Below are 10,258 nucleotides of genomic sequence, written 5' to 3'. Positions count from 1 at the left end.
GTAGTGTTTCATCGACAATGTGAAGATTTGATTAACATCTTGGTCAGACCATGCATGGATTATTGAGATTTTTTTTTTTTATTAGTCGGTAGTCATGCTGGTTTTAATTTCTGAGCATGTATATATGCATTATGGATCTTAATGTTTTAAAACTAGATTAAGCTTGGTCATTTACTTCTCCTGTTATGCCCAGACTCCTATATATCAACTAGCTTTCCTACACTTTTTGAGCTGCTAATATTGTCCCGATGAGCTCAGAGTCTTTCAAATTACTTTTGTGATGATAATCTGGCATTAAACAATTGGAGTTGGAGGTAGACCTGGCCACGGGCCGGTTTGGCCCGTGAACCGGACCGAAACTGGCCCGGATAAAACCGGAACCGGAAGAACCGAAACCAGAGTTTGACGGTTCGGTTCCGATTTATATAATTTGGAACCGTAAACTGCCGGTTCATATCCGGTTTATGAACCGGCGGTTTAGGATTTGTGAACAGGTAATTTTATTTTATTTTTTGAATTTTTTTAAATTAAAAAAATAAAGGAACCAACGGTTCCTTGCATGCAGGGAACCGTTGGTTCCCTACAAATATGCAGGACCGGGTCCCTGCATATTTCAAAATCTTTTGCAGGGGGTTGGCCCCCTGCAAAAGATTTAAATTTTTGTAAATTTCGTTTCACCCCCTCTTTTTTTTTTAATTTTTTATAAAAATTTTTCTTATATATATTCATTCAATCTCTCAACTCGTCCACACTAAATCTTTCAAACTCTCTCATTTACTCTCATTCTCATTCTTTCAATTTTTAATACTCTCTCAATTTTTCAATCAAATTCTCTCAAATTTAATTAAATTCTTTCTTTATTTTTTATTAATTTCAATTTCAATTTTTATTATACAATTCATAATTAATTATAGAATTTATTCCTATAATTAATTTTATTTATTTATTTTATTATCTTTCATAATTAATCATATAATTTATTTTTTATTATGCAAAGGTAAAAGAATTACGTAGGCTTTAATTATTCTAAACCTCAAGAAAATACGTAGGAAGCTTAATTGAAAAATTAAATTCAAGTCTTTCTTTTAATTTTCAATTATTATAATTAATAATTTAAAAATTAAATCAATATTATGTATTAGAATTGACTGTTCAACGTCGGTTTCGAATTGGGGTCATGAATCGGAACCGTCGGTTTCGAACCGGGGTCATAAACTGGAACTGTCGGTTCCAAACCGTGAACGAACCGTCCTATTATGGTTTCGGTTCAGGGTCCTTAATTTTTCGAACCATGAATCGACGGTTTCAAACCAAAACCGCCGGTTCATGAACCGTGGCCAGGTCTAGTTGGAGGAGTCCCAGAAGCCCAATTAGGGTTGCAAGTGAGGTGGGATGCTTTCAAACTGCTCATGGCATGGTTTATATCAAGCAGATTTGAGTTTTGAGTTGGTTTGATTTTAAATATGAGAGTAATTGATAAATATATAAGTTACGAGATTTAATTTTAATGTATCGAATCAAGCTCAAATTTGTTGTTTTATCTCGAGCTCAAGACAATAACTTAACTTGGTGAGCACGAACTTGAGATTTGTGTAAATACAATTAAATCAAACTTGAATCAAATAATATTCAGTTTAGTTTGGTTTGATAGCAGTCCTATGTCCAATTGTTTGAACCCTATCCAAAAATATAAATGACTAGTTTTGTCAACTAATCATACTTATGGTAACTAGTCATTGTTGGGTTTATATCATTTACTCGGATGAGGTTGTGGCAAATCTTGTTCATCCATTTGATATCAGTTAATACTTGATTTGTTTCATTTGCGCTTTTTCTTTGATAATACTATTTATCAAAATTAGTCATTTGAGATTTAGACCAAAATTGATTTGATTTTTGTTCGGATTTAGTTCAATTTGAATCCACCTAAAAAAGGAGAAAAAATGGAAAGAAATTGAGAAAAATAGAGAAAAGTGATCTGTGGGCTTTTGATGACAGATTTGAGAGATGAAAAGGATACAATGTGGATTATGTAATCAACGATGTAATTGCAGTGACAATATTATCTTGATTAATATATATTTTCTTAGAAAATTCTCCCAAAAGCGAATGGGGTCAGAAAGAGGATGTGTGAGGGAAAATAAAAATTATTTTATTTAAATTATTTTTACTAACTTGTGTGAAAAGACCATAACACCCTTGGTTGAGGTTAAAAATTTAGCATTTAAGGGTAGTTAATGTAGTTTATTTTCATTTTTGCTTAGTTGTCAGGAGTTTGATGATTAGTAAAAGAGTAGGGATTGTTTAGGAATTTTTTTCATTTTTTTTTTCCAATTAAGGTTCCAATAGAATTGAACGGAATAGAGTTCGAGAGATGTAAACTTGGGTTCAAAATAGAAATTATTGCAATAAGTTTGACTCAAAAAATCACAGTAAAACTATAATTGCTCTGTTCCATGACGTCTCCATGTGCTGCATAATTTCTTCATTCTGCTAAAATTTTTGTAATTTGAACTTTAATGTGCATATAATGTATAAGAATCTTCTTGGACATGGTTTATTTTGGTTGTGCTGGGTGGTAAATTACTCTTTCTCATAATCTCACGCTTGAGATGCAAGTTTTATAAATAGTTGGTGCCCGTTTTGTTAGATTAAGGCTCCAAAATAATTGCACAGCTTTCTTATAACTTGTTGATTATTTTGTTTTGAGTAATCAGATTAGAAAACTTATGGAATCAATAAGACAAACAATCACACTCAACGATAAAGAGAAATAATACATAATTTATCTTAAATTCTTAATTCACCCAAAATATGCTATTCCTAACGTTAATATTATTGCAATATCTCCTCACGTCACTTGTTACCTATGCATCAACATAACTCCATATCGATTAGGTGATCACCAATTCCAACATTAAGCTGGCTCTTTTGATTTTTCCTTTTCAAACTCGAGCAACATTTTGGTTTACTTTGGATTGTTGAAATTGCCAATATAATCGTTTCCGTATACGAAGCTTTAAGTATCATACCACTCTGCCCCTCAATGTAAGAATACCTGATGAAATTGTGAAACAAATTGGTTAAAGTCATGAGATTGATTGCAATCATTAATTATATTATGTTTCAAATAGAAATTTGCAAATTCGCATGAGATTCAATTTATCTAATTTGGTTTGAATTTACTTTTAATTGGAAAAATTTCTATGTTTTGAATATCAACACAGCTTAGCAGCTTGAAGAGCTTGGAATTTGAGTACTTCTAAGAAAAACTAACAATGTCTATTCTTTGTTTCCTCAAAAACATTATTAATAAAATTTGTTTGTGCATATAATATTATTTATTATAAATTCTGAGTAAACATTATTGAAAAAGTGATGAAGATCATTTACAATTAAATCAGAATGAGATTTACGAAACCTTTTTTTTTTATATTCAAATCACAAATGCTCACTCTCGTTTTAAATGATCCCCCAATTAGGTTTTATCCACCAACAATCTCTTTAGAAAAAGTTTAAAATAACTTTTAATTAAGAATATTTATATTTATTTGAAGATCAACATGATTTTTTCTAAACTAATTACAAAATCAAAGTAATAAACTAGTACATTTTTTCAATTGAAGTGATAAAATTTTGTTTTTTCTATTCAGCCTTTTTTATTGAATAAATTGAAACTTTTAAATTTTCTTATAAAAGGTGCCAAATTTTGAATATTTTCAATAAAAGGTATTAATAAAATACAATTAAAATTATTTGTTCTATTTTGTTTTGAAAGCAAAGTAATTAATTTGATGTTTTCAATAAAAATTACTAACAGTTTAGTCTTTTCACCTTCAATAAAAGAAAGTGAAGTTTAATTCCTATAAAAGGTTCTAATAATTCTGAACTAGTAAGATTTTTATATTAATTAAACCAAACTTTATTATTTTATATATAGAGATTAAATTTTGAATTTTTATAGTAAAAGGAACTAAATTTTGAGATTTTTTTTTATAGAAGAGATCAAGCTCTTAAAATTTCTTATTATAGATATGGAGCAAACACAATTTGAATTGTTTGTCTAATTTGTTTTTCGATATATATTGAAAATTTATTTAATCAATTGAATTTCTAAAGACAACTTACATATATTATTATGAATTAAGTTTAAAAGGAAATGCCAAACTCATCTAATACCACACACTTACCCATGACTTTGCTTTGTGTTGACGAACATTATCAATTTGTTGTGACTCACTCTTCTTCTCCTTCTTCTATTCATTCATAAAACTGTAATCATAAAAGAACAACTGTGAGAATTAATACTACTTTCAGTGTCTAAAATGATCACAATATATTAATTAAACAAGAAGACAAGGAATTTCCTCAACAACCACCTCAATACTTCAAAAACACATCTAACTTTAAAGACACATCAACTTTAATATTGTGGCTTCTCTATATATACGTAATTCCTATAATTAACCAAGGATTTTAATTAGATATGAACTCAATATTAAAGACGGTTGAGAATTGATTACTGTTAATTCAATGAAGGAGATTGAAGAAGTCTACGAAAAAGGTATATTGTTAATTAGTAAATGAATACATACTATTTTGTAACTGTTGTATGAATACACTAAACCACTCTTTGAACAGTGTCTCCCATTGATCTTTTGTAACCTCGGCATGTTTAAGCCTTATGTTGAGAAAGTCTTTATTGTAAGAATAGGAATATTAAGGCATAATTCACCTGTCAGCTACTGAAGAAAACAGAAGCACTGCAGAAACCAAGATATGGAGATAGAATGGCTAGACATTTAAATCAATCTCCATACTAAATCACAATGTGATCTAACATACTGGTCGAGACAAAAGAAGAATGCTCATGAAACAATCTCAAAGTTACCTATGCTTAGTTTATGAATCATTAACTACATAGGAGATTAAATGTAACATCAGTTAATAACAAAAGTTTGATATTTCCAAGAACTATTCAGCCATAAAGATAATGACAACTCGGTAGGATTGACCCAGAAAGGATCATGTCAATCATGAACTCAGATAAACTAACTACATAAAAGCTTCCAAAGCACTTTTGAAACGAGTTTCAAATCAACTAAAATTTTTCTTTAATCATCATTTATGAGTCGTTGCCAGCATCAACTTCATTTATGAGATTGTGATCCTATATAGAAATGAGAATTACACAAGTAAATTAAGATGCAAAATTTTATAATAAAATAAATACGATATAGAAGTTAGTTGTTAATGGAAAACATCACAAAACAACTCAAAGCCTATATTCTCTGTACTTTGCTTCTTAAGGATACATGACAATGAAGTAAAGAAAAATAAACGAATTAGCAAGAGAGTACAATTTGAACTCTAGAATTATAACTCTAAAGGGAAATGAGGTAAAAACAGAATCGTATATTATACAATTGAGAAAAGTATCTAAGAAATGAATCAATTAGACCTTATGGCATAAATATGGCTCCATAGTTCTGTCTGACTCCAGCAGGTTTACAGATACATATTCACACAATGTAGTCTGCGATATTTCTCAATGTTTGCATCTTGGCAGCAACCTGTTGAAGAACATATCCCAGTAAAAGGAAGATTTTGTACAAAAATGCGTATCTCCCAATTCATAGAAAAGGAGGAGCAGAAGAGATTTAAAAAAAAAAAAGAATAATAAGAATAGAGAAAATATGAAAATCAACATCTTTGAACATACATGAAAAGTGATACCTGAGTATGTGTTCCTTGCAGTAGCCAGCAAACAAGCTTTCAACTTGATTTTCTGAGTGAATGAGGTCAATGAAATCAAGATTTAAATATGACAACAGTTTCTAATGACATTTTAAAATAAAATGAGATGGTTTTTAGACACTGGTGAAAAAAGATCAACCAAATCTGTTGTATAAGGGAGCAAATATATTATCATATCAACAACTCAATTGTTTTTCAGGAGGTGGAAGAAATTTCCAATCGATGTTTCTATAGAAGGAAAGTCCAAGAACATGCACAATAAGTAATCGAAACAAATACTACCAAACTTCAGATGGTGAGTTTTGGCTAAAGAGGCAGGAAATTTAACTGTGCTATTCCTCGGGACTTGTGAGAAACTAACTTCAGTAGTGTAGCCTGTGTCAGATTTCAAGAGGCCACCAGCAGCTAAATGGGCTAAAAAATCTGTGGCATTTTTTACCTCATTGTGCAGTGCCATAAACCAGTGTTCCCCTACAACATTTTTTACCCTCACTACACTAAGTAGTCAATTCACAGACTTGCCGTTTCTTAGTAAACAAAAACTCTACTTTACTGGTCTATTCTGATGGGTAATGAAGATCCTTAAGCTCTAATGACAAAGAAGGATGCATATTCTCAACAATACCTAAGAGAAACACTTAAATGCTAAATTTTACCTAGCACTACACATCAAAGCCCCAAACTATGTAGAACCCCAACCAAGACAAAAAAAAATTAAAATTTTTACATTATATATAAATGCATAAGATCACTATCCAACGTGCATTGCTATTTCTAGGTTTCTGCACTACAAAGGGATGTTGAACAAACTGAAACACTAAAAAAAAAGAATAGCTTTTAATAAGGAAAAGATTACATGGAAAAGTCAAACTTTAAACATATATCAATTCTCTGCCTGAACACCACTCCTCTACTTGGCTCATAACTCATTAAAAATCCAACAAAAAAACAACTTATCTATACACTGTAAAATTAAAGTTGCACAATTAATATTACAATTTAAACTGTTAGTTCAATACACTTTTAAAGACTTAATTAATCTCATCAAATGTAAGCAATCTAACATGCATAATACTTAGAATTTCATTTAAAACAAATAATCATACCTAGTTTCTACATAGATAAAATTTTGAGGAGCAATACAATGTATTTTCCTTTATGATCTTTGCTGTACCAATTAATCTCAAAAATCACGTTTTCAAACAACATGTCAAGTAAATCAAGCTTTACAACAACAGTTTTAGATCCTCAATGGAAGTTCCTGAAATCATATAGCATCCACATGTTGACTAGAATCTGACAAAAACAACATTGATTTCAACTTCTGATCTGCTTTTAGTGTCAACATTAGCTTGTGTACAAAACATAGGTAATTGCCAGCTTGTGCACAAAATATAGTTAGTTGCTTCATGAGTCCAAAGAACAAGGCACCCATGTAGTAGGTTGCCTGAAGAACATCAACATCCGAGTCTGCTTCACTGTGATTATTGCAACTATAACAATCTGTAACAAGAAATTGCTTTACATGTCAACTCATCATTGCATATTCTTGCAAAACTTTAAACCTTTGAGCTAATAATATCTGTAGTCTGTCTCCTTTAAGACAGAGAGAGATGCCTCTTCTCATGTCATCTCTCACCATTGTTTCAATGCAGATATCAAACTCAAAGGACCTGGGAAGCCAAAATGACAATTGAGATACGTAAAACATTTGCACAGAAACAAATCAGCCAAAGAAAGTATGGTCACAGCTCCATTCAAGAGAAATATCTTTACAATTGCCAGCTAAAACGACCATTGTTAAGAACAATGCATACATTTGCCTTACCAACATCGTAATGAACAAATGAAACTAGAAAACATGTTAAAGATACTTTCTCAAAAGCATCTACGTCTGCATCCAGAACAATTCCAACTTCCTCTCTTTTACTGACCTCCATCATCATATCCAAACAGAGAGAAAAACAAATATATACTTATGTGCTTCTCAATTACTTGTAGAATTAATATAGTAGCTACAACTAGAACTTCCCTACCTCCTCAGTCTCCAACACCAAGACATTGGGCAGAAAAATCAAGTGTTCTGTCAGTATTCATTTCCTCTATATGCAGATCGTCTTGGCTTGTAAAAGCTGATGATTTTTTTTTCCTGGGGAGAAATTTCGTCTAGCCTGTAACCATTTTTAAAAAACTTCCAATCATCCATTGAATAAAACAGAATCAAAAGTTAGTATATAAGTAGGACATCTAACAAAGATAACACACAATAGCGAAAGAAAAATTAAATGAAAACATCATTCACTAAATTCATCTTGCATCAAGCTAAAAAGCAAATGAATGTATGGGTAAGAATATAATTTGGGTTTGAAAAGACTCGGCTAGTTTCTGTCAAGGAAAACAGCCTTTGGTCTGTGCAGTAGAATACAACTGAATAAAATTGTGGTTTAAGCTACAAAATTAAGCAACCTATTAGAAATGTGCACTTGTGATGTCCTAAACCAAGAATCTCTGTGGCCTTTTTTGGCTATATTGGGCAATGTCAGAAATCAGTTCTGTTCATTATACATGAATATATAAGATCACCATCTGACATGCATTGCCATTTCTAGCTTTCTACAAAACAAAACAGTGCTGACCAAAATGAAAAACAACCAAAAAAGAAAAGGCTTCAAAAAGGAACAAGACAGCAAGAGAAAGATAGGCTTCAAACATACATTTGAGTCCTTGCTGCAACGCTCTAACTGACTAAAAACCTGTTAGAGCTCGGGTCTATGTGAAGAGGAAGAGAAGAGGAAGAAGGGCGAACTTGAAGGTGCAAACCATGGAATTGACAGAAGGCACCAATGATAATAATAACAGAAAGCAGGTTATTGGAGCGGAAGGCAGCAGTCCAAAAGCTGTTGGTGATAGTATTGGTAGCAATATTAGTAAGCAGCCCAGGGGAGCTCCAGATGGCAGTATTCCAGTGGCGGAAAGGACAACAGACATGCAGCAAAAGTTTAGGAGTATGCTGGAAGAGAGAGATTGTGAAAACATGGGACGCTGAGCTGGTATCTGAGGATTGGGTGGGCGACAGTAAGGAGTCCAGAAATAGGGAGCTGGGAGAGGAAGGAGGACACTTTTGAAGAAAAGAAAAGAAAGGAGTAGGGAGAGTCCCAGCCTCTCGAAAGCTTGTGGGTGTGGGGTTTTATTTTGCTTGAGTTACTGTAATGATTTATCTTTTGGGATGTCATTGTGCTAGTTGAGGAATTTCATGTTATTAGTTTTCAGAGAAGTTGATTACTTGTGCTGATGAGAGTAGCAAATATGCAATGTATTCATACTTACCCTTTTGATGAAATGTTCCAGTTAGATTAATTGCTCTCTTGCTCTGTTTATTTGAAATATTCACTGTTACATCAAGAAAGAAAGCAAAAACAATTTTCCAACGCACTACAGTCTTAGCTTGGAATCCCTTTCTCCACTACACCAGCAGGAGAGGAAGAACACTTGCGCAGCCGCTGCACCCTTCAGGTACCTAACAAAACCCAATAGAAACAAGACTTTTATAGGTTAGCATATTCATCAATATATTAGTCAGTCAGTCTTAAAACAAATCCAATGATCAAATGAATAGTCTCACTAGCCCTGGAATTTCAATCATGTAACTTTATCATGCAAATTGGGCATTATTTCTGCTTACCCAAACCTATGTGCATGTGCTTAAAATTCTACCGTTATGAATTCCAATAAAACCACCAGCTACATTTTCTAAGTATTGGCATATTATCAATCTCAAAAGGAGATTATTACAAATATAAACAACTTATCAAATTACTCTTGCTCAAGTTGAAGTACAATATAATGCGTACCAGACTTATAACCATATAAATATATTCAGGAGCCATTCAATTATATGTATTTGCACTTTACGATCCTTGATGGGCCTTACCTAAATCGAATACTGCCTAGTAAATAACATTTTCAAATAGCATTTCAAGTAAATCACGTTTTAAAAACTAAAGCTTCATTATATAGATCCACAAGGAAAGTTCCTGAATCACATTATATCCACCTGTCAACTAGAATCAGACAAAAAAATTACATCAATTTCAACTTCTGATTTGCTCACAGTGTATTGAAGTCGTTTGGCACCAATTTGTTGACTGTGCTAAACAGATTCAGTAAAACTCCGCAAACTTATCTGCAAAATTAAAAATATCAGTAACTAACACGTTCTGTTAATTTGCGACGATGAAAATAACTTGGATTTCTAGCAGTTAAGCAGACGACCGTTGATGATTTTGATTGGGTTACAAAGAACGGAAGGGAGAGAATGCAGATGGTCTCTATGAAATATAAAATAATCCCTTTAACCCTATAATTTATTAATGTATAGAAATTTTAAAGACAACTTATATGTATTATTTTGAAATATGTTTAAGAAGAAATGTCAACTCCTCTAATATGTATTATTTTTAAAATATGTTTAAGAAGAAATGTCAACTCTTCTAATACCATA

The 10,258-nt window shown here is 31.9% G+C and overlaps 1 long non-coding RNA gene across 1 annotated transcript; it reads right to left on the bottom strand.

The window, feature by feature from the left end:
* Nucleotides 1–7,333: 7,333 nt before the first annotated feature.
* LOC123208976 lies at nucleotides 7,334–8,493 on the bottom strand. Its single transcript, XR_006500903.1, has 4 exons — nucleotides 8,472–8,493; nucleotides 8,224–8,370; nucleotides 7,794–7,928; nucleotides 7,334–7,430 (listed from the first exon to the last, which is right to left on the bottom strand). It is a non-coding gene; the product is annotated as an uncharacterized LOC123208976 (long non-coding RNA).
* Between the last annotated feature and the right edge of the window lie 1,765 nt (nucleotides 8,494–10,258).

This window comes from Mangifera indica, chromosome 2 (genome assembly GCF_011075055.1).
Source record: "Mangifera indica cultivar Alphonso chromosome 2, CATAS_Mindica_2.1, whole genome shotgun sequence".
Taxonomy (NCBI): domain Eukaryota; kingdom Viridiplantae; phylum Streptophyta; class Magnoliopsida; order Sapindales; family Anacardiaceae; genus Mangifera; species Mangifera indica.
This window is presented reverse-complemented; position numbering and strand designations above follow the sequence as displayed.